This window comes from Odocoileus virginianus, chromosome 15 (genome assembly GCF_023699985.2).
Source record: "Odocoileus virginianus isolate 20LAN1187 ecotype Illinois chromosome 15, Ovbor_1.2, whole genome shotgun sequence".
Taxonomy (NCBI): domain Eukaryota; kingdom Metazoa; phylum Chordata; class Mammalia; order Artiodactyla; family Cervidae; genus Odocoileus; species Odocoileus virginianus.
Window position 1 is genome coordinate 60,972,549 of NC_069688.1, and position 24,129 is coordinate 60,996,677.

Sequence of the window (24,129 nt, forward strand, 5' to 3'; positions counted from 1 at the left end):
AAGTCTCCACTTAGGAATTCTTCAGAGAATTATCAGCACTGTGCATTTACCGTGAGAACCCAGGAATGCAGGGAGGTTGAAAGGTTTTGATTATGCTCAGTTTGAGAACCTGGAGTCCCCGTTCAGTGTCCAGAGCCTCAGTAAAGAATCTCTAGACAACAGAATTCCAGGGAACACTGCTAATCAAGGACAGGACAGAAACAAAGATGGTGGTTCTTTTGGCTGAAAAAGAAACCAGAATTTTCACAAAACAGATATGGACCGGAGGAGCTGTCCTGCACAGACAGCCTGGATTTGCCTATTCACCTAGAAGAGGTGAAGAGAGCTTTGAAGGCAAACATCATGATTGCCATGAAGGCCATGACTGCCATCATGACTAAGGCAGCAGCGGCCGTGACAGAGGCCATGACTTCAGGACAAACAGTGGCAAAAAGGCAACCTGTAGCAGGTACCAGAGGGACAATGACTGTGAAGTTCCATAGATAGGACGTTCAGTCGTGGAGCACCAGAGACAACTGCTCTCCAGATATCACAGGTATGATGACAGAGGACCCTTCCAGAGGCCCAAACTGCACTTCAGGCCTCAGGGTATTCCCAGCGAAGCGGTCGCCCCTGCTGGCACCTCCTCAAGCAGCTCTCAGGCAGCGTCTATCTCTGGAGCAGCAGAGGGCAGCCCGACGCCCCCGCTGAGAGCGAACAGGCAGCAGAGCAGCCACAGGGGGAACGGGAGAAACGGCAGCATCAGCTTGCTGTCCAGCCACTCAGTCGTGTCCGACTCTGCGACCCCAGGGACTGCAGCACGCCAGGCTTCTCTGTCCTTCACCCTCTCCCGGAGCTTGCCCACACTCATGTCCATCTAGTGGGCGATGCATCCAACCATCTCATCCTCTGCCTTTCCCGTCTCCTCCCACCCTCAGTCTCTCCCAGCATCAGGGTCTTTTCCAGTGAGTCAGCTCTTTGCATCAGGTGGCCAAAGTACTGGAGCTTTAGCTTCAGTGAATACTCAGGGTTGATTTTCTTCAGGATGGACTGGTCTGATCTCCAACTAGAATGACAGCCTCGGGAGAGACACCGAAACTGGCAAAGGAAAGAATTTCAAGAACAGTAATGGTCAAGAACAGGAAGTAAGTCATCTCGGACTGGGACCTTGCCGCGTGCACCAGAAGTCAGACCAGGGTGGATGAAGGAGACAGTGAGACCTCTCTGGAAGGTGAAATACTCAGTAAAAGCAAAAGACTGTCACTCTCCAACTTCTAAGCCTCCCAGACCTGATGAGCTACCAGAGGAAATGCTGGCCCCTCCCTCGCTTAGGTGAAGGGAAGTGCTAATCCTCTGTTGATCTCAGTTCAAACACAGAGCAGCAGTCCCCTACAAGTGATGGGGAGAAGTCACTGCAGTTCAACCATCTCAGCAAGGATCAACCTGGAAAGAGGAAAACAAGGCAGATGTAGTGAGTGCCCCAAAAGGTGAAAGTGGGGACACCAGCATGGACCAAGAGATGAAGTAATAAGGACTGACAGAAGAAGTGGGAGAGAAAACAGAACAGAAGGATCAAGAACTCCGATCTGCATCTGAAACTCGTTCTTAGAAGAGCACAGCTTCTAAGTTCAGTACCGTGAGAATGATGCTCTCCCAGCTGACTGAAAATTAAAAATAGAATTCTACATCCCGTGCTCTCTCCTAGCCTCACTCTACCCTGGAACATTTCTAAGCAAATCAAATCTCTATCCAGACAAGGCAAAAAAAAAAATTCACGATCTCCTGGGAGGAGGAAAGCCTGTAAAGATTGTTAGAACTACAGGAAGAAACTGACAAACTGACCATTGATGTGGGTGATTTCAACACACAGTGATTTTCTACAGATCAAGTGAATCAAAAAATACCTAAAAACAAAATGATGAACAAGAATTTAATGAACAGAACTTTATACCTGAGAAAACAAACAAACATTCTTCTCAAGGATACATGGGACATATAGAAAAACAATATACACATTGGGAGGTAACAAAAATGTCACTAAATTTCAAACAACATGTAGAATTTTGTACCTGGGTGCTGATCAAAATGCAGTTAAAAATCAGTAATGAAAGATAAATTTTTTAAATACAAAGAGAAAATAATAACACTTCTAAATATCACATGAGTTGTCAGAAACCATACTGCAAATTTTTCTAAAAATACTAAAAACTGGACTCCCGGGAAGAGCGGTTGTGAGCCCACCTGCCAACGCAGAGGACACAGGGGAGGTCCTGGTCTGGAAGATCCCACACATCAGGAGCAACTCAGCCCAGAGGGCACAAGTTCTGAGCCCACGCCGTAGAAGCCTCCAGCCCCAAGGACTGAGGCCCTCCTGCCCCAGGGCACGTGCTCTGCAACAAGTGAAGCCAGCGCAACGAGAAGCCTGCGTGCCTCAACAAGAGCGAAACCGTGCTCACTGCAACTAGAGAAAGCCCTCGAGTAGCAACGAAGACCCAGCACAACCAAAAATAATTAAATACAATTAAAAAATAAAAATGTTCTGTTGTTTAGCTGCAAAGTCATGTCCGACTCTTTGTGACCCCATGGACTGCAGCATATCAGGCTTCAAAAAAAAAAAAAAAACTAAAAACTGAATTAAAAACATTTTTGGAATACAGTAAATGTTACAATTTCAGGCAAATCTATTGCCTTAATGATTTGTACTAGGAAAAGAAGAAAGGCTGCAAATAAATGAGTTAACAGGACAATCTGCTCAATGAGAAAGACAGAAATCAGTAAACCCTAAGAAAGCAAAAGGTAATAAAAAACAGAAACTGGTGAAGTAAAAAAAGGTAACAGAGAAGATCAACAAAGTCACAGTTCTTAGAAAATACTAAAACAAATAAATGTCTTCCAAGACTTGGTGAAGGGTAAATAAAATGAACGCCCTCATGGATCACAGCCTGGTTGTGTAATGGAGCTCGTGTAACCCAATGAAGCTGTGAGCCATACAGTGCAGGGCCACTCAGGACGGATGGGTCATAACGGAGATTTCTGACAAAATGTGGGCCGCTGGAGGAGGGAACGGCAGCCCACTCCAGTACTCCTGCCACGAGAACGCATGAACAATACGAAAAGGCATAAAGATATGACAAGTGGAAGATGAGCCCAACACGTCAGAAAGTGTCCAATATGCTACAGGGGAAGAGCAGGGGTCAAACCATTCACCATCAGAGCAATCCAAGTCTCTGCCCCAACCTCTAATGCCCAAGAAGCTGAAGTTGACCAGCTCTATGAAGACCTACAAGACCTTCTAGAACTAACATCAAAAAAGATGTCCTTAACCACAGGGGATTGGAATGCAAAAGTAGGATGTCAAGAGATACCTCAAGTAACAGGCAAGTTTGGCCTTGGAGTACAAAATGAAGCAGGGAGAACGCTAATAGAGTTTTGCCAAGAGAACTCACTGGTCATAGCAAACACCCTCTTTCAACAATACAAAAGACAACTCTACACATGGACACCACCAAATGGTCAATACTGAAATCAGATTGATTTTGTACTTTGCAGCTGATGATGGAGAAACTCTATACAGTCAGCAAAAACAAGACCTGGAGCTAACAGTGGCTCTGATCATGAACTCCTTATTACAAAATTCAGGCTTAAACTGAAGAGAAGTAGGGAAAGCCACTAGGCCATTCAGGTATGCCATAAATAAAATCCCTTATGAGTATACAGTGGAGGTGATGAATAGATTCAAGGGATTAGGTCAGGTAGACAGAGTGCCTGAAGAACTATGGATGGAGGTTTGTGACATTGCACAGGAGGCAGTGACCACAACCATCCCAAAGAAAAAGAAATGCAAGAAGGCAAAGTGGTTGTCTGAAGAGGCTTTACAAATAGCTGAGAAAAGAAAAGAAGTGAAAAGCAAAGGAGAAACGGAAAGATATACCCAACTGAATGCAAAGTTCCAGAGAATAACAAGGGAAGATAAGACCTTCTTCAATGAACAATGCAAAGAAGTAGAGGAAAACAATAGAATGGGAAAGTCTAGAGATCTCTTCAAGAAAATTGGGAGATATCAAGGGAACATTTCATGCAAAGATGGGCTCAACAGAAGATAGAAACAGTAAGGACCTAACAGAAGCAGAAGAGATTAAAAAGAGGTGGCAAGAATGCAGAGTACACAAAAAAGGTCATAATGACCCAAATAACCATGATGGTGTGGTCACTCACCTAGAGGCAGACACCCTGGAATGTGAAGTCAAGTGGGCCTTAGGAAGCATAACTTCGAACAAAGCTAGTGGAGGTGATGGAATTCCAGCTGAGCTATTTCAAATTCTAAAAGATGATGCTGTGAAAGTGCTGCACTCAATATGCCAGCAAACTTGGAAAACTCAGCAGTGGCCACAGGACTGGAAAAGGTCAGTTTTCATTCCAATTGCAAAGAGGGGCAATGCCAAAGAATGTTCAAACTATACAATTGCATTCTTTTCACATGCTAGTAAGGTTATGCTCAAAATCTTCAAACTAGGCTTCAGTAATATGTGAATTGAGAACTCCAGAAGTACAAGCTAGGTTTAACAAGGGCAGAGGAACCAGAGGTCCAATTAACAAAATTTGTAGGATCATAGAGAAAGCAAGGGAATTCCAAAAAATATTATTTCTGCTTCATTGACTATATGAATCACAACAAATGGAAACATTTGGAAACAAGTGGGAAATTCTTCAAGAGATGGGAATACTAGACCACCTTACCTGTCTCCTGAGAAACCTATATTTAGGTCAGGAAACAACATTTAGAATCTCACATGGAAAAACTGACTGGTTCAAAATTGGGAAAGGAGTACATCAAGGTTATATACTGTCACTCTGCTTATTTAAGTTCTATGCAGAGTACATCATGTGAAATGCTGGGCTGGAAGAAGCACAAGCTGGAATCAGGATTGCTGACAGAAATATTAACAACCTTAGATATTTGAAGATGATACCACTCTAACAGCAGAAAGTGAAGACGAACTAAAGGCCCCTTGATGAAAGTGAAAAAGGAGAGTGAAAACGCTGACTTAAAACTCAACATCCAAAAAACTAAGATCAAAGCATCCTGTCTCATCACTTCATGGCAAATAGAAGAGGGAAAAGATGGAAGCAGTGACAGATTTCATTTACTTGGGTTCCCAGATCACTGCTGATGGTGACTGCGGTCTTGAAAAATTAAAAGATGCTTGTTCCTTGGAGGATCTTCCCTGGTGGCTCAGCAGGTAAAGAATCTGCCTGCAATGCAGGAGACCTGGGTTGGATCCCTGGATTGAGAAGATCCCCTGGAGAAGGGAATGGCTATCCACTCCAGCATTCTTATCTGGAGAAAAGGAAAGCTATGACAAACCTAGATAGCATATTAAAAGCAAAGACATCACTTTGCTGACAAAGGTCCACAGAGTCAAAGCTATGGTTTTTCCTAACCATGTACAGATGTGACAGTAGTACCATCAAGAAGGCTGACTGCTAAAGGAGGCTGACTGGGAGGCTAAAGAATTGATGCTTTTGAACTATAGTGCTGGAGAAGACTCTTGAGAGTCCCTTGGACTGTGAGGAGATCAAGCCAGTCAATCCTAAAGGAAATCAGTCCTGAATATTCACTGGAAGGACTGATGCTGAATCTGAAGCTCTAATACTTTGGCCACCTGATGCAAAGAACTGACTCATTGGAAAAGACTCTGATGCTGAGAAAGATCAAGGGCAAGGGGACAAGTGTGTGTCAGAGCATAAAACAGTTAGATAGCATCACTAATTCAATGAGTTTGAGCAAACTCCGGGAGTTAGTGAAGGACAGGGAAGCCTGGCGTGCTGCAGTCCATGGGGTTGCAAAGAGTCGGACACGACTTAGCGACTGAATAAAAACAACAACAAATAAGGTGAAACAACATAAAGAGGCCCACAAGAGAACGGATACATGTATATGTATGGCCGAGTCCCACTGCTGTCCGCCTGAAACTATCCAGACACTGTTAATCGGGTATCCCTCAATACAAAAAAAGTTTCCCGAAAGACCTACATATCTAAGGACATACTAACACAACAGATGCAGCAGTGCAGAATTGTGAGAAAGGAGAGACAATTACATGGTCCTGATATTATCTATAATGGAAGAATTAAACTTGATTCCTAACTCACATCATATACAAAATCAATTCAAGATGGACTAGTGATATTAGTATAAAAGGCAAACTTTTAAAAGAAATCACACTATTGTTTTGCATCCTCCCAAAAAAGAAAGATTTCTTGAGCATACTAACCAAAGAAGAAAAGAATGAATGAATATTTTGACTGTGTGGAAACTGAGAACTTCTATTTAGCATAAAACATCATTAAAAATAGACAACTAAAAGACAAGCCACAAACTGGGAGATATTTACAAAATGTAAAACTGAATAAACGTTAGTAATTAAACTATGTAAGAACCTGGACAAAAAAAATAAAAAAAAAAAAAAAACAGTAAGCAAATATGGGGGGTAAAAAAAAACTGAATAGAAATTTTATAGACATGGAAACTTGTTTGGCCAAGAAGTATTTTTAAGAAATACAGAAGCTCAATTATTCATCAGAGAAATACTAGTTAAGACCACAGGAGATGCTATTTTCAAACTCACAAGAATGGTAAAGACTAGGAATTTTGACCAAATAACGTAAAGAAAAAAACGTGGGGCAGTGGTGACGCTTTACACACTGCTACTAGTTGTTTAAACTGGCAAAGCTTAAACTGCTGGTAGGTATTAAATTTGGTAAACTTGTTGGAAAACAACTTGGCATTATTAAATAAAGTTGAACATTTACATGTCCTTATTGAACAATTCTAGGTACATACTACAAAAATTTTTGCACATACTTGTTCCAAGTATAAGCATTCTTCATAATAAAAGCTACCACCAATATGCTCAAACGTTCACTGGCAGAAAAATGGTTAAAAGAATTAGGATAATACACAATGGAACATTATATAGTAGTGAGAATGAATGAACTATAGCTGTAGGCAACAACATGAATGGATCTTAGAAAACGTAATAGTAAATAAAAATAGACAAACAGGAGTTCAAAAGTAACATCTTTCTTTCACCAAGTCCCACCTCCAAGACTTAATGTTCTACACTGAGCCTCAAGAACAACTTCCAATTCTTAATGACAAAGAAGAAATTACTTCTTTTGGCAGTTACCATAGACTCATTTTTTGCTTTGTATTTCTTCTGAAAATGCTACAATTACACAACAGAAAAAAATTTAAAAATCCAGAAACACGGGAATACTGTTGGATCCTGCGTCTCAAAAGCTTATGTGATCAGTATGAACAACTGAATGAGGCCCACCGAAGAACCGCTGAGGTGCAAAGGGCAAGCAAACAACAATCACCACTCACCACTCTTCAAGGAGGACACTATGAATCTAACTGAAACATTCTTCACAAATTCAAGAAAACTAGTGTGTGGAGATACGTCTGGCGACACTTCTGCACTCTGAGTAAGGAGCTTTCTTTTATATCTGGTACACCAATATCCACATCGTACAAAAGTAAGTCTCCACGGTTATTTTCTTGTTATAAATGTGAATATGCACTGAGCCTTTTCTATCATTGTTTTATGATGCTTGGGTATTTTCATTGAAATATAAAGATCTGTTTATAAAACAGACTTTTCTTAAAACATCATTTGTGCAAGCTTTAAAAAGACTCTAAACATAATATTAAATTCAAAATAAAGAAACATATCTGTGGTGATACTATTTTTTTAAAAAGATAATTTAAAAAAAATTGAAAATGGCAGTTACTTCCGGGGTTGGGGAAGGGCAGGAATGTAAGGTAACAGAGGTACTCACAGGCAGCTCTTTAACTGAGTTGGTACTGACCCAGTTCTGAGCAGAGTAACTGGTTCCCAAAGGTTTGCTTTTATTATTAACTTCTGTATGTTACAATCCGGAATTGGCATGTTCAACTTACAGAATTTTTAAAAGTGTAAAAAATACATGATGACAAGGAAGTAGACATAGAAAAGTGTAGATCATTAATTCATCAGATGAGGTAGGGAGTATGCCTGCAGCCTGATAAGGCAGACAAGGAAAAGCCACAGCGTTCCCACAGATGCTGTGTAATTAGTCTTCCAAGAAAAAGGAGGTACTTCTTCCCCTGAACAGTAAATGAGGGATCGAAGGATAAGTGAAGATATGAATTAATCTGGAGGTAGATTAAAAGAAAATTGAGGGACTTTATTAGTGAATTAGACCGAAAGGTCACTGCTGAGGATAAAGACTGAGGATAAGTTATTTAAAAAGAATTGAAGGTTTAAAACACTGTGCAGACTGTGAAACTGCCAACGAGGCAAAAGACTGTTCGCTCTAACTGCTTAAAACTTTTTCTGTACCCAAATTTCCACCCCCAAGCTATTGCTCTCTTTGTTCTATACAGACCAGTCCTTGGACTCTAGAGTGCGTGCCTCTAGTCACCAGTAACTGAAAATTTAAACTGCAAGTGATCAAAATGGTTCAAAAATGGTACTACTTTGCCTTAACAGGCAAGATACATAGCACACAAAATCATCTACATCAACAATTAGCTTTTATACTTCGTTTAATAACAAAGTTGCATGGCACTTAAGGGCTTCCCAGGGGGTGCTAGTGGTAAATGCCTGCTAAGTGCCTGGCAATGCAGGAGACCTAAGAGACACAGGTCTGATCCCTGGGTCGGGAAGATCCCCTGGAGGAGGGCATGGCAACCCACTCCAGTATTCTTGCTGGAGAATCCCATGGACAGAGGAGTCTGGCGGGCTAGAGTCCATAAGCTTGTAAAGAGTCAAACACAACTGAAGCGACTTAGCAGGCATGCACATGGCACTTAAAATACACGTAAAGTACTGCTATATACATAATTTTTTAATGTGATAACAAATTTTTTATTGACGTATAGCTGATGTGCAATATTATGTAAGTTATAGATGTACAGTATAGTTTCATAATTTTTAAAGATTATACTCCATTTATAATCATTATAAAATAGTGGCTGTACTCCCATCTGTACAGACATATCCATGTAGCTTATTTTATACGTAATAGTCAATACCTCTTAATCTCCTACCCTTATATTGCCCCTCCTCCTTCCCTCTCAACACCAGTAACCACTAATTCGTTCTCTGTATCTCTGAGTCTTTCTTCTGTTACATTCACTAGTTGGTTGTATTTTTTAGATTCCACATATAAGTGATATCATTCATTATGTCTTTGTCTGACTTATTTCACTGAGCATAATACCTACCCTCCAAGTTCATCTGCTGATTATGGCCGCTTAATACCCCATTGTATACATATACACACGCACACACACATCATATCTTCTTAATCCACTTATCTGTTGATGGACACTTAGGGTGCTTCTGTATCTATATAAATTCTTTAATATGAGCATTACAGTAACACTATATGAGTAGGGAGGTACTATTTCCATCTTATAGATGAGAAAACTGGCTCAGAAGTGTTAAAAGTCCACAACCATATTTTTTATGACAATGCATTCTCGGTCTACATAGGTATACTTAACGATCAACATGTCTGGAGTTTAATTGCTAAGTATAGTCTTAGTTAATCACTCACTTTGTACCAGGAACTGTTCTAGATACTGGAGATATAAAGATGAGTAAGACACGATTCCTTCTTCCACGGAGCTCATAGTCTAATGAGGAGACAACCTGTAAACAGACAAAACAGCTTTCACTGTGACAGTTACTAAAACAGATGCAAAACGGCAACCACTACATCTAGGGCACAGAATAGAAAGTGGGTGATTCAGTCACGAAGAGAGTCACGGAGAAGGAAACCTTCGAATAAACTGTGTGTTAGAGTGCAATTCTTAAAGAACTAGTCACAGAAAATACGGAGCATTCAGAGAACTGTTGGTAAGACTGGTGCAAAGTGAGGAGGCCCACAGGCAAACAGTAATCTGAACTACAAAGAACCCTACGGGATAGTTCATATGGCATCCAAAACAAAGCACAGTAGTTTAAAGTTAAAGCTTATCCTGAAGGTAACACTGACAGGCTTCCATAGCAAGAACTGCATTTCAGAAGAATGGCTTCAGTAGAAATGGGTCCAGATTTAAAATAACAAGTTTATCTGAACCAGAGCACTGGCTGTGAGGAGAAAGCTCAGCATACGTGTAAGATCTCTGACAGGTGATTATGGATAGCTGGGTCTTAGAAGAAAGGAGGACTCCACACAACTAAAATGTCCCACTTCGCTATCTGGGTGGATAATGGAGCTATAACCAACATAGGGAACAGAAGAGGAACAAATCGTGGAAGACAACATGCCACAGTTTTCAAGAGCCAATTCTGCACTCAGACTACTTGAATTTCATTCCAATTCTGCCACTTAAACAGCTGTGTGACCAGGCATGGCAAAAGAAAAAAACAGAAGTCTGAGTTTTTACAAACTTTCGAGTGAATTCATTACTCATCCAAATGAATTTAGGTCATAACATATATGGCTAGTTATATGTAAGCTGATTATGTCCAGTTCAATCCTTTAAAAATATCACAGAGTTGTGATATTACTATTACTCATTACTATTCAACTGCGAACAACAGTGAGAGTCCTGAATGTAGATAATAAACGACATTTCCAGTCCTCCAAGGTTACAGACCTATCAACGCCTCACTCAGAAAATAGATCTTTATTGCCTGCTTACTTTAAGATGTCATTTTTGAGTCAAAAGCAAAATTTTATTTTAAAAATCCAACAGATATGATTCATTTTGCATACTATGCACAGCATTATGGATTAGAAAAGCCAGAGAAATATCATCATGTATCCATCTGCCTGGATCAATTAACAAACATACTTAGTGACTGCCTAGTCTATTAAAGTGGGTATGGTAAGGACACAAAAGTGGTAGAAGACCAAGTTCCCGTTTCCACACTGGTACTTTAGTTTGAGGACATTAATACACAGGTAATATCCCAGCAACAAGACAGGGTGGTACATACCAGCTGCTAAAGAAAGTTAGCCCAATGGACATGGAACTTGAAAGGTTAAAAAGCCAGTTAGGCAACAAAATTAAAAATTTAAAACTCAACTTAAATCTCAATGAATTTTAACAATGAATTAAAATTTAAAACTCGGTGAATGTGGCAAAGATCAAGGCAGACCATCCAGGCTGAGTCCTCCTTCATGGGAACGGCTCAGTCCTGGGTACACGGGGACCGTAAAGGGTAACCTTAGAAATCAATGCAATGGCTCCAGCTGAAGAGACAGCTTTCGGATGTATCTCAAGAATATTTCACTAGTAGAATCCTGATATAATAAAGCACACTTCTGTTAGATTTAACAGTTTCTGTAGGACCAAAATATTCAGAAAGGAAAGACCCATTTTACCTGGACTACACATCACCAGGCCTCGGTTTCAAAGCCCAGGTGACTTCACGTGGGCAGAAGAGGGGAAGGAGGAGGAAAACCTTTCTCAGTACCCAGTGCCTTTCAACTTCAGAATCGTTCCCTTTTATCGAACTCTCCGAATGATCACCACTGCGGTCTCCTACGATTCCGAGATTACTTCCACCTTCCCGTGCGGCCTCCTCCCACTTGAAGCCGCCACCCTGCTCCAGCCTCAGCATCTGCGCCAAGCCTGGGTCTCGCCCCCTTTCATCTCACCGACGGCAGGGGCGGCCCGTGCCTGGCTCCGGGCAGCTGCGTCCAGCACTGCACTGCCTCTTCAGCGCCTGTCCGCAGAACTCAAGCCCCTCGGACCCCCAGCTCTCCGCTGTCTGAGACCACCCCTACCTATGTCTGTTCAGCACTTACCAGTTACACATTCACATTCCCATCTCTAGGCAACAGGCCAAGTACAACCATTTCCAATTTTAACACTGCAACATTAACATTATTCTCTTTTGATTGAGCTGAATTTTATTTTTTTTAGGATAACTGCTTTACAGTCTTGGTTTCTGCCAAATATCAACAGGGCACAGGAACACCCCCTCCCTTGGGAACCTCCCTCCCCACCCCACCCCTCCTGGTTGTGACCGAGCCCCGGATGTAGATCGCCCAGTCACACAGCAAATGCCCACTGGGCATCTATTTCACACGTGGCAACGTAAGTGTCCATGTGACTCTCTCCAAACGTCCCCCCTCTCCTTCCTCCCTCACGCTCTGTGTCCCTATTTCTACTCCATTTCCCACCCTATGGGACAGCTCATACGGTATCCAAAACAAACAAAGCACAGCAGTTTAGAGCTTATCCTGAAGGTAACACTCACAGGCTTCCATAGCAAGAACTGCATTTTAGAAGAATGACTTCGGCAGAAACGGGTCCAGATTTAAAATAGCAAGTTTATCTGAACCAGAGCACGGGCTGTGAGGAGAAAGCTCAGCATCCATGGAAGATCTCTGACAGGTGATTATGGACAGCTGGGCTTTCTTCCCCGGAGCACTCAGCCACTGTGCCTTTTCCTCCACCTTCAAGTACGCTTGGTGCTGAGGTATTTGGGATAGAAGCCAGATGATTTCTTAAAAACTTTACCTGTCCACACTAACCTCTCTGTATAAACTTCACTGATTAATCCTTTAAAAGAAAAACATGGAATTTCACCCCCTGATAATGTGCGAGGGCCACTGAGTGAAAACGAGTAACGCTTGTGAACCGTGCGGCTCAGGGACTTGAAGAGCGCTTGCGGTATCTGCCAGGGAACGGACTGACGGAGACCGGCGTCCACAGGAACTTCTTATCCTCCAGCTGCAGTCTGGCTGTTTTGTCTGTTTTTCATCTAAAAGTGCCTATTTAATCACAGGATCTAATAATCACAACTTTCCCTCTGTCTTCCACCTTTTTGTACTTTGAGTAAACTTCAAAGCTTATTTTAGTGCACAATACATGCCAGTTTATGGGAAGAACACAGGAGGTGTCCTTTTTTTTTTTAATGAGGAAAATGTATTTATCTTCAAAATGTCAAATTTCCTAAGTCTGTATTAATATCCAACTCTTATTATTTCTCTCCACCCAGGTTCAGATTTTCACACTATGTGACCACCATGCTCTCAACTTACTCTGTTAAATCAATCTACTCAAACAGTTACCTAATTAATAAAAATTTCTTTTCCTTTCTCAAATTTTCAAATACTTGTATTGTTAACTGCATATCCCTTGCTGTAACAGTCAAAAGCCTTGCTGAATTTAACCTTATGCCTCCTCAAATTATCATGACACACACCCTTATACCTACTGCCCATTAATTCCCTGCAATTTATTTCCTAGTTTATTTCCTACAACTTTACTCACTAAAAATTCACATCCAGTTATCGAGTCAAACTACTTAATTCTCTTTCTCATTCTCATTAATTCCAATTAAGGTAATTCTTGATTCTGGGTACTTTAAATTCTATCTACTTCTTTGCCTTAAAACAGTTTTCCATCACAAAGAGGCTCCAGTCATATAACACTAAACATGACTGGAGCAACTTAACTAGCTCTGCTTTTCCTATCAAGTTGCCTGCCCCCAGTCAATAAGACACAGTTACAATCACCTACCCAAAGCAAAACTAATCACTTACCCTTTCAAACAGAATGTGTTTCACTTAAACTTCAAATCAGCAAAATTTATAAGATCTTCCTGTCCGTACAGAATGCAAATTCCTTTCCCAAAAAGCAATAAATGATCAACACCACACTTTGTACTTCCTGGTGGCTCAGACCAGGAAGTAAAGAATCTGCCTGCAATGCAGGAGACTGGGGTTTGATCCCTGTGCCGGGAAGATCCCCTGGAGAAGGGAATGGCAACCCACTCCAGGATTCTTGCCTACAGAATCCCACGGAGGGCTACAATCCACGGGGCTGCAAAGAGTCAGACATGACTGAACGACTAACGCTTTTACTTTCCACTAGAGGCTAAGCTAGCAGTAACTATAACAAAAAAAGTAAAGGCCAGTTGAGAGATCAAATATCAAAGATATTTCCATTTGGAGCTGACAGAAATACTGGGTTTTGCCCTTTTCCAAGTCAGAGGTTAGTGAAAAACAAAACTACACTTACAGCAAACTTAATATAAACTCTCAACATCTAGCAACGTTAGAAGTTACCAGAAACCCAACTCAGATCCTGTCAACAAGTAAGCTTTCACTGGTAGAAGTCCTTCAGTCTGGCTGATGGGGGCGGGAGTAGAGGTAAGAGAGTAACAAGTGACTGAAAATAAACCATCACTTACCAGAGGCAAGTCTGAATGTGAACTTCTGCGCCCACCTTTACTAAGAGACAGCATAACGGCAGTTACGAGAGTAAACTCTGCAGCCAGATTGTCTAGGTTCAAATCCTGGTTCCACTACTGGCAACCTCCTTCATCCTACACTGCCTCAGCTTTTATATCTATAAAATAAGAAAGATAATGGTACCTACCCTCATAGATTTATCAAGAGAATTAGATGAATTAATATTGACAAATGGCTAAGAAAACTGTCTGGCTTACAAAGGCTTAATAAATAAACTGACATAACCTTTGACAAGTAACTTAACCTCTCGCAGCAGTAGATGTCTTAGGAGAGATTATCATTATATAAGCACTTTGTGAATTATAAAGTGATATATAAATACTAAATTATTAAGCACATAACACAGAAAAACATTAAATATAAGACAATGGAAAATAAAACATTTATAGAAAAATATACTCTTGCTTATTGCAATTCTATCAATAAATTTTTCTGAATAGTGAGGTTGCTTTTAAACTCTTTGGCCTTCTGAGACACGTACCCAATCTACTGTATTTTAGATAATTTCTGATGGAGATTCTTAGAAAAATATATTATACAATACCCCGTCCTAGTATTGAGTCTCTGAAAATGAAGACTACCCTCCTTTCCAAAGTGACCGAGTACCTACACAGCTTTCGTCTCCTAAATATACTCTCCTCCCGTTTACACCCTCCTCTTTTTGGCCATCAAATCGACCTGAGATTTATGTTATGAAAACAACAAGAAGACAAAAAACAATAAAATGAAAAACCAAATACTTTGATCAAATAACCTCTTAAAGGAACAGCCAACCTTCTCTCTCGCCTCCCACTCACTTCTCCACCCATGCAGTCTGGCTGCCGCCTCACCCTCTGCTGAAACATCTCCCTCTTCCTCCGTGACCAAGTGGCGGCCACCTCACACCGACTCTCTCCTGCAGCTCTCTGCACCGTCAGAGGGGATCTAGTCAATAAATGCGGACTGGGCCTCCAAGCGCTCCCTGTGAAATCCTGACTCAGGCCTCTAACCTTTCCGGTAAAAGACAATCAATTTGCCATGCGACAAACCAGAGCTGATCAGTAAACAAAGCAGGCAGCAGGTATCTGATAATCAAAGTGGGTATCAATAATCAAATCAATAATCAAAGCAGGCATCTTTTACCACTTCTGAATTAAGTTATTCAGCATATAAATCTACTAATGCGCGTTTTCAGGTAGTGTGTTAGACACTAGGCATACAAAAACCATCTCAGATATGCTCTTTGCCCTCAGTGAGTTTATAATTGAGCTGTAAAGACAGGCCAGGCAACCAGCAGCATCAAGCCCACTGACAGGGTGGTGCAGAGAATACAAGGGAAATACAGCGCAGGCTTCCCCAGGAGCGGTGGCTCAGTGGTGAAGAATCCGCCTGCCAGCGCAGGAGACGTGGGGTCAGCCCCCGGGTTGGGGAGACTCTCAGGAGAAGGCAATGGCAACCCAATGCAGTATGCTTGCCTGGGAAATCCCGTGGACAGAGGAGCGTGGCGGGTTACAGTCCACGGGGTCACAAAGCGTCAGACACGACCTGGTGATGAAACAAGAGAAGAGGGGCATCTAAGCCAGATCTGGCCTGTGGGACAGAGCCGGTGTCTGCAAAGGCTCCTGAGAGACGGGAAGCAGCGGAGAGGGGCTGTGCAGGACTCCTCGGGAGCGCCGTACATACGAGAGGAGGGTGCTCTCAGGCCGTCTGGTGCTCGGAGGAGACCACCAACATGGGCAGCGAATGCATCGCTGGCTCTGCTCAGGCAAGTCCGTGGAGAGAGTTTCAGGAGGCGAAGCCTTAGGGAAGCGAGCTGCCGCCCCTGAAGAGTACCGAGGAGGCCACAGAGCGCAGTGCATCGTCAGCAGGGCGGACTCCCTCTCTGCGAGAGCTGCTCTAACAGTGCTGCGGGGGGAGCCTGACAGTGGGCTCGGCTGGAAAGGGACTAAAAACAGAGGAAGCAGCAGACAGCAAGGCCGGCATCTGTAATCACTGGTGGACTAATCAGACGCAGGGATAAAGAAAGAGACTACTTCTCACCATCTCCAGTCCCGCCTTCTCCTCCGAGCTTCATGGTTTCTCACCTAGACTGCAGCGTGCGCTCTCCCTGCCCCTCTCTCGACCCCTCTCCCGTCACATGCTTGCAGGCCCCTCACATCCATCCCCGACCCAGTGGTCAGAGCGAGCTTTCCAAAGCAGGATCATCGCAAACGCTCCTTCACCCTCCAAAGGCCTCTCATTCTAACTCCAGTAAGGCCAAACTCAAACCGAGCTCCATGTGACCTGCTGCCCCTACAGCTCCTACCTCTCTCCTCCCTCTCTGTTTTCCCTGCTCCCTCTGACAGTCTCTCGGCTACCCCCTCAGCCTCAGGGCTCCACTCAAACACAGTCCATTCGAAAAGAATCTCCACTTAGCCCAGGCACAAACAGAGCCCACTCCTTCACCTCTATCACCTCATCCTATTTCATCTTTCCTAGTAATTCCCAATCATTTATGTTCAGTTATTTAATCCTCTTACTTCTACCTCCAACCTCGTGTCTACCTCCAAGGGCAGAAATTCTATCTTATTCACTCCCAGAACCCAGGCTAAAGCCTGGCTGAGGGAAGGCCCCCCAAAATTATTACTGACCAATTGAGACAGGGTTCAGAAAATAGATGCTGGAGGTAAAGGTATGCATGACATCCCATAAGCAGGAGCTCAGGAACCACCTGAAGCCACCTGCGATGACAGGTGGTCTTTCACTCAGGAAAGGCCACCGGCATGCAATTAGCAGTACAGATAGAGCCCAGGAAACAGCAATATTGAAAGGCTGGATGGTAGATGGAGACTGTGCACAGGACTGGAAAAAACCAAAAGTTTAAGAATTTGAAGGAGAAGAAAAGTGGCTCAGCCCAGCAAGTACTCCAAGAAGATCCGTAAAAGAGAAAGCAGGTTACTAGACTACAGGGATGCCACCAGGCCCTCAGCAAGAGCAGTTTTAACAGAGTGGGAGGCCCAGAGGCCAAAGGCTTCAGAAGCAAATGAACAGCCAGAAACCTCCTCAGATGTGTGATAATAAAGGAAAAGAGATGCAGTATTAAAGGGAGGGGTACACAGCTTTGTTTTTGAAGCCAGAAGAGACCTGAATGTGCCTTCAGGCAGGAAGATGCTGACACCACAGAAAGACAATGATTGCTAAGGCAAGATCTCTGAGAAGCGCTGGCTGAGATTTAACACAGAGGCAGAAACACAGTCCTTACAACTGAGACCAGAGAGAAGAATGCGTGAAAATGCAGGTATCTCTGAAATTGGAAAGTTTAAGGAGGGGATTAACTGCCAGCTCCCTCCGGGAAGCAGGCACTCTGAGGCACTGGGGAATACAAGGGTCGATAAACACAGACAACAATCCCTGTTTTACGAGGGACGAGGGACGCAGTAGGTAAGGAACTCAAGGCAGGCAGCAGCGCCCATCCCTACAGACGCGTGATTTCCTTTCTTTCCAATTCACCTTCACAGTTCACATTTACAAGCAAAGACATGGCAGACCTGCTTAGAGCATAGCGTCTAGAAGAGAAACAGGTCTATTCTAGCTACTAACAAACTATAATATTTGTGGTTATTCAGCTGCATTAAGTACACAATCTCTGCCACCTCTGTTCATTAAAATTCAGCTAGAGAAAATAACTGGTTTTCTCCAAAAAAAAAAAAAAGAAAAAAAGAAAAGCTCTTTATCCAAAGCCCACTAATGACACATTTCTAATCCACTACCAGCTTTCCTCAACCGAGCTGCATGTCATAATTACCAGGGTGACATCGCCAGTGGGTCCCAGTGCTTCTCACAGACACATCTGGGCACCAGTAACTTCGTACACGTTTTTTCCTACTGCTCATCTACTTAATTTCTAATCATCCCACAAGATTCAGCTCAAGCAAACATAGCACTGTAACCATGTTTTTCATCTACCCTACTACATTGGAAATTTCTTTATTAATTCTCATCTTTATAATTCCAGCCCCTGGCCCACTGCTCAGCCCTTACTACACACTCAAAAAACATGTGTTGAATGAAGATTCACAATGAATAAAATATTTAACCTGTAGAAATGGTTTAAGAGTGGCTATGTTAAACAGTATACTTACATAGCATAGAACTGAAACTTTTAAAATATTAAAGAAAATCCTATACAGGCGGGACCATAGACCGCCTGTACCCTCCCCCATCTTGGCGCGGTTAATTCTGAGCACCAAGTCCATGTGCACCTTACCCACACGACTGCACCTCCACAGCCCACAGTAAAGTCTCAATAAAAAAAGTTCGATACAAAAGCAGAGGGTAATTGTTACCTAAAATGATCATTTGACATATTAAATACTCAAATATCCAAAAATACATTGACAAGAGAAGAGCTCATGAAACTCAGTACTTTCTCTCCCTAACTATTCAAAATAATTCAGAAGTCATACACTCATCCCCAAACTATACATAAAGCAGATTCTAAAAGTCTGGGGGAAAGACAGCTACTTAGAATACAGTACATATTTTCCCAACAGAAATGTTGAAAGTGCTGGTGAGATAGCAAGACCAAGCTACAAGAGCCTAGCAAACCCGTAAGATCCAAACCACTTGTATTATGTTTGTGCAAAAATAATTGCAGTTTTGCATTGCTGAACACTGTCATTTGATAATGGATTACATTCTTCAGTAAATGTGGTTATGTTACACATCATTTTAATGCTCATTTCTCACTTTATGGTTTTTTTGCTAATGACTATTACCTGCCATTTAATTGATATTTATTTCACACTATAGAAATGATGTTAGACAAAAAGCAAATTTGAGTGATCTTTTTTTATTAAAGTTGAAAATGGGTCGGAAAACAGCAAAGACAAATTGCAACATGAACGCATTTGGCCCAGGAACTGCTAACAAACACACAGTGCAATGGTGGTTCAAGAAGTTTTGCAAAGGACACGAGAACCTTGAAGATGAAGATTATAGTGGCTGGTCATTGGAAGTGGACGATAACCAAACGAGAGCAGTGATTGAAGAAAGTTGATCTTCTTACAACTACCTGAGAAGCTGCCGAAAAACTCAACACTGACCATTCTACGGTCATTAGGCACTTGAAGCAAATTGGAAAGGTAAAAAGCTCAATAAGTGGGTGCCTCCTGAGCTGACTGAAAATCAAAAAAATCATCATCATTTTTGAAGTGTCATCTTCTCTTATTCTACACAACAACAAACCATTTCTCAATCGTATTGTCGCATGTAACAAAAAGTGATTTTATACCATAACTGGCAATGACCAGCTCAGTGGTTAGACCAAGAAGCAGCTCCAAAGCACTCCCTAAAGCCAAACCTGCACCAAGGAAAGGTCAGGAGGCACTGGTCTGCTGCCGGTCTGATCCACTACAGCTTTGTGAATCTCCGGCAAAACCATTCCTTCTGAGAAGCATGCTCAGCAAATCAACGAGATGCTCTGTAAACTGCAATGCCTGCAGCCAGCACTGGTCAACAGAAAGGGCCCAATTCTTTTACACAAGGACGTCTGACTGCACGTTGCACAACCAACACTTCAAAAGTTGACGAACTGGGCTACGAAGTTTTGACTCATCTGTTATATTCGCCTGACCTCTCACCAACCAACTTACCACTTCTTCAAACATCTCAACAACTTTTGGCAGGTAAAACGCTTCCACAACCAGCAGGAAGTAGAAAATGCTTTCCAAGAGTTTCTCGAATAATCCTGAAGCACGAATTTTTATGCTACAGCAATAAACACACTTACTTCTCAATGGCAAAAATGTGCTGATTGTAATGGTTCCTATTTTGATTCATAAAGATGTGTCTGAGCCTAGTATAATGATTTAAAATTCACGGTCTGAAACCACAATTACTTTTGTACCAATCTAACACTGTCCACAGAGATGTTTCAGAGCTTCCACAAAAGCTTATTTGTATACATATGCAAAAAGGAAAGCAAAATTCCAAAATAAATAGATGACACTGAGGAAAAACAATACCAAAAGCACTTCGCAGTGCCTGACACATGGTAAATATTAGTCTTTAACCTAAATTATAGCTATTTCCCCCCAGAATCTTTGATTTCAAACTTTTGTGTTAATCAAAATAGCTTTATTTTTCTCACTTCATTCTAGACTGTAAATTCCAACAGTGCAGAGAACTCCTGGCCTATACACCATGCCTCCCTCAAAGCTTGGCACACAGGAGTGTTTAATACTATTTAGGTAATTATATTTGGATAATTACTGTCAACAAAATGAATCCTAAAAAACAACTAAGTAAACCACAGGAGTAAAATCAAATAGCTTTATTTAGTTTTCAGATGCTCTCTTAAGTGAACTACAGTACTTCTCAAATCGATTTTTTTCCTTTTAAAACTACTTCCAAAATGAAGGAAAAAAGGATAAAAATTCATGTAGAAAACACTCCTTTATTTTTACATATAAAAATTCATGTAGAAAATACTCCTAAGAGTCACCAGCTTAGCAAACACTGCTCTAGATAAAGTCTCACTAAAGGACTGAATGAGACAGGGCATCAAAACTTCTCTGGCCTTGTAATCTTACTAATTCAGAAATGGAGGACTGAACACATTGGATTTTTCTAGCTCAAAACTGCTTGACTATAAACACTGCATATTTCATGAAAACAGTAACAATCATCCACAATCTTTACATCAACTCAACTTGCAACTGTTTCCATTTTTATACTGTTATTTTCCTCCAATATTGATTATTTTTACAAAGTTGCAATCAAAGCAGTACAAATCATTTCATTTTCTAACTCCCATCTCCCACTTACATATAGTAAGAGGCACTGAATACAAATTTGACTGAGTCCTTGGCCAACATCAGAGAACAACTTAATTGATGCTTGTAGTTTTCACAGGATACCTTTGGCAACAATTTTCTAGAAGGCCACAAGATGGTGATGTTGCTCTCTAAAACAAAGTGTTAGCCACTCAGTCACATCCAACTCTTTGTGACCCCATGGACTGTAGCCTGCCAGGTTCCTCTGTCCATGGGAATTCTCCAGGCAGGAATACTGGAGTAGGTAGCCATTCCTTTCTCCAGGGGGTCTTCCCGAGCCAGGGATGGAAGCGGGGTCTCCTGCAGGCAGATTCTTCACATTCTGAGCCACCAGGGAAGCACACCTTTTAAAAATATAATCGAGTTATCTTACACCAATTTACCAAAATACTGAATTAATAGTTCTCCTCCAATTCAAGTAAAGAATATTAAAATGTCTCTACCTACTAGGAAACATTAAAGAGGAAGAAAATATACTCATCAAATTTAGCAGGAACTATTTTGATTTTCAAGGCAACAGTTACAGTCCTTAAAAACAAAAACACAGGACTTCAGCATTATTATTGTGTCTTCTATCACACGAATCTTTCCCTCACTCCCTGATCCATCCCCTCCTTCAGGATACTAAAAACAAAACATGAGAAAAGAAATACATTTTTACTTATTGACTAACTTCATTTTTCATAATTATTCTTAGAGAGATAATTCATATTGCTGTTTTCAAAGACTTGATACTAAAATGTATTTCCATCAACATTGGTAAACTACACCAAAATGCAAATGACACAGTTTCTAATTTGCACAATTTCTCAATTTTATACAATATTATGCTTGTAATGGCAAATTATCAAAGGTTTCTTTTTTAATTTTTTTTTTTAACCAAAGCTTTTCAAGCAGAAAAATGTTTGCAGTTGGTCATTTTCCCTACACCTTACTACCAGTAGAAGGCAGGTTTCCCATTCCTGTGGTGCATAGTCAATTATAAGAAAAATCAAATAACAGCATCTTAAAACTTAGGTTCTAAACCTATAGAATCAATTTAAGATAATACTTAAAAAAAAAAAGCTTCATAAATACCCCCCTAGGCAGAATGATGTGACGACAGAGCACAGTCCGTGAGACTGGCAGCCGGGCAGCACGAGGGCACCTGAACGACACAGAAACACGGCCAATCCTAAACCTGGAACCTGAACCAGCAGGCCTCTGACTCCCAAAGTAGTTAAGACTCACACTGACCATTTACTAGGTTCCTATTTGTCCGTCATGTTGCCAAAAAAAAACCCCCAAAACTATCTCTAACGTCCTTCACAGTCTTTACTATCTCTTCTAGCAGGTAAGGAAAACGAGGTTTTAAGAATTTAAGTAAATTGCACAGGGTTACAAAACTGGTGAACGTCAGAATTTTGAACACAGATCTCCTGGGCTCAAAGCCAAAGCTCTTTTCACTACATTTGTGTTACAAAAAGGATATTAAAAAAAGAAATGCTGAGCTAAATCCAAGACTGAATATGAATAGTCTGCTATATCAATCTGATGTTCCTATTCTTTCACTATTTTATCACTTAAGCAACTTTATAATAGGGTGGTTTTGTGGGGCTTTTAAGCTAGGTCACTAAAAATGCTTTCCCTGAAAGCTCAAAAGGTACTTTAAAACAAGGAATGTGTAAAAAGCATAAACACATTAACAATGAAGAAGATAGATTGCTGGGACTATGTTTAATAAATCATTTCCATGTATTCTGGGAAAAAACATCCAGGCCAACCTAACATTCTCATTCTGCAAAGATCAAATTTCATGTAATTACATCACGTAACATCTCATATTTCAAAATGACAAACATTTCCATCAATAATCTGCCATTTGTTTCACAGTGTAGTATTTTAATAATATGTGCCTATAAAACTTCCTTTCAAATTCAAAAATGTTAAAGGCTTGGTATTTTTCAAATACACAGTACTTGCTCTGAAGTAGCAAAAAGCACAGAGTCACCAATCAGAGCGGAAGCTGAGGCTGAGAGGTGATTAAGAGGCCCGCTGACAGACACACAAAAAGGTTCCTAACGTCAAGGCCAAACCCAGGCCTGCTGCTGAGGCCAACACTCTTCTGCCCTGCACTGGCCACTAGGACAGCACAACCCAAAGTGACAGTCACCCCATGACATGGCCTGACTGTTTCTAAATACATTAAGGCTTCTAAGTTCCCGGCATTTAGGTCGCTGTGGAGATCTGCTACCTCTTCAGTTCCAAAGTGCCAACCCCTAGTGTGAGAAGAGCATGTTGGGTAACGTCAGCAGAGTCCAAACTTCAACTCTCCTACAGGGCTGTATTCACCACCCTCTCTGAGGCTTGGTTTTCTTACCTGTAAAATGAAGATATCACCTTAACTTTTGTGAAGGGGAAATGTGTTAACATTAACTCTAAGAAACTGGAACTGTTTACAGAATGAAGTAGAGAAGATGCTGAATAATTGGTAACTTCCTAAACCTAACTTCCATCACCACCACCACTCCCGTAATACTCTCAATTGCTCTGAGAAACACCACTATTTTTCTGCCATATCAATACTTCCACAACAGTACAGAGCACAGCAGGTTGAGGAGCACGTCCATCACACGACCATGCCGCAAAGTGACACAAAGCAAGCCGCCCACACCTGTAGTCAGGATCAGATCAAACTACACTGAATCACTCGAGAGGTACATAGTACTGCTAAACTCTCCGTTGTAATTACAGGACTTCAAGATACTTTATGACTACTCCAGTAACAGAACACAGTGCTCATTTACTTTTTACAAAGAATTTTAAACCAGGCTGCTAAGTACGAACTTTCAGATATCCCCATTCTTACAAACTTAACTTCGTAACTTACTTGGTGACAAAAACCGAACTGACCTGAACTCATCCGGCAGCAAAATTTGACCAAATGTGTGACTATCTACTGTCCTTATTTACCCACAACTAGACATTTGCCAAGGAAAGTATAGAGTGCTGCCCTAAGACTTTATTGGGGTTTTATATAACAGAGAATATGGAGTAATTACACATTTCTAAAATTAAAAAAAAAAATTATTTCTACAACACATTT

At 41.4% G+C, this 24,129-nt stretch overlaps 1 protein-coding gene across 4 annotated transcripts in view; it reads right to left on the minus strand.

Annotated features, from left to right (window-relative positions):
• WWP1 (WW domain containing E3 ubiquitin protein ligase 1) overlaps positions 1-24,129 on the minus strand; it is a 136,871-nt gene that overhangs the window by 102,133 nt on the left and 10,609 nt on the right. For 3 of the 4 annotated variants that reach the window (XM_070477430.1, XM_070477428.1, XM_070477431.1), the window contains exon 2: positions 9,589-9,683. The exons of the other annotated variant lie outside the window; for it this stretch is intronic. The gene's annotated coding sequence lies outside the window, so the exon portion shown is untranslated. The remainder of the gene's footprint in view (positions 1-9,588; positions 9,684-24,129) is intronic. 4 annotated transcript variants of the gene reach the window in all.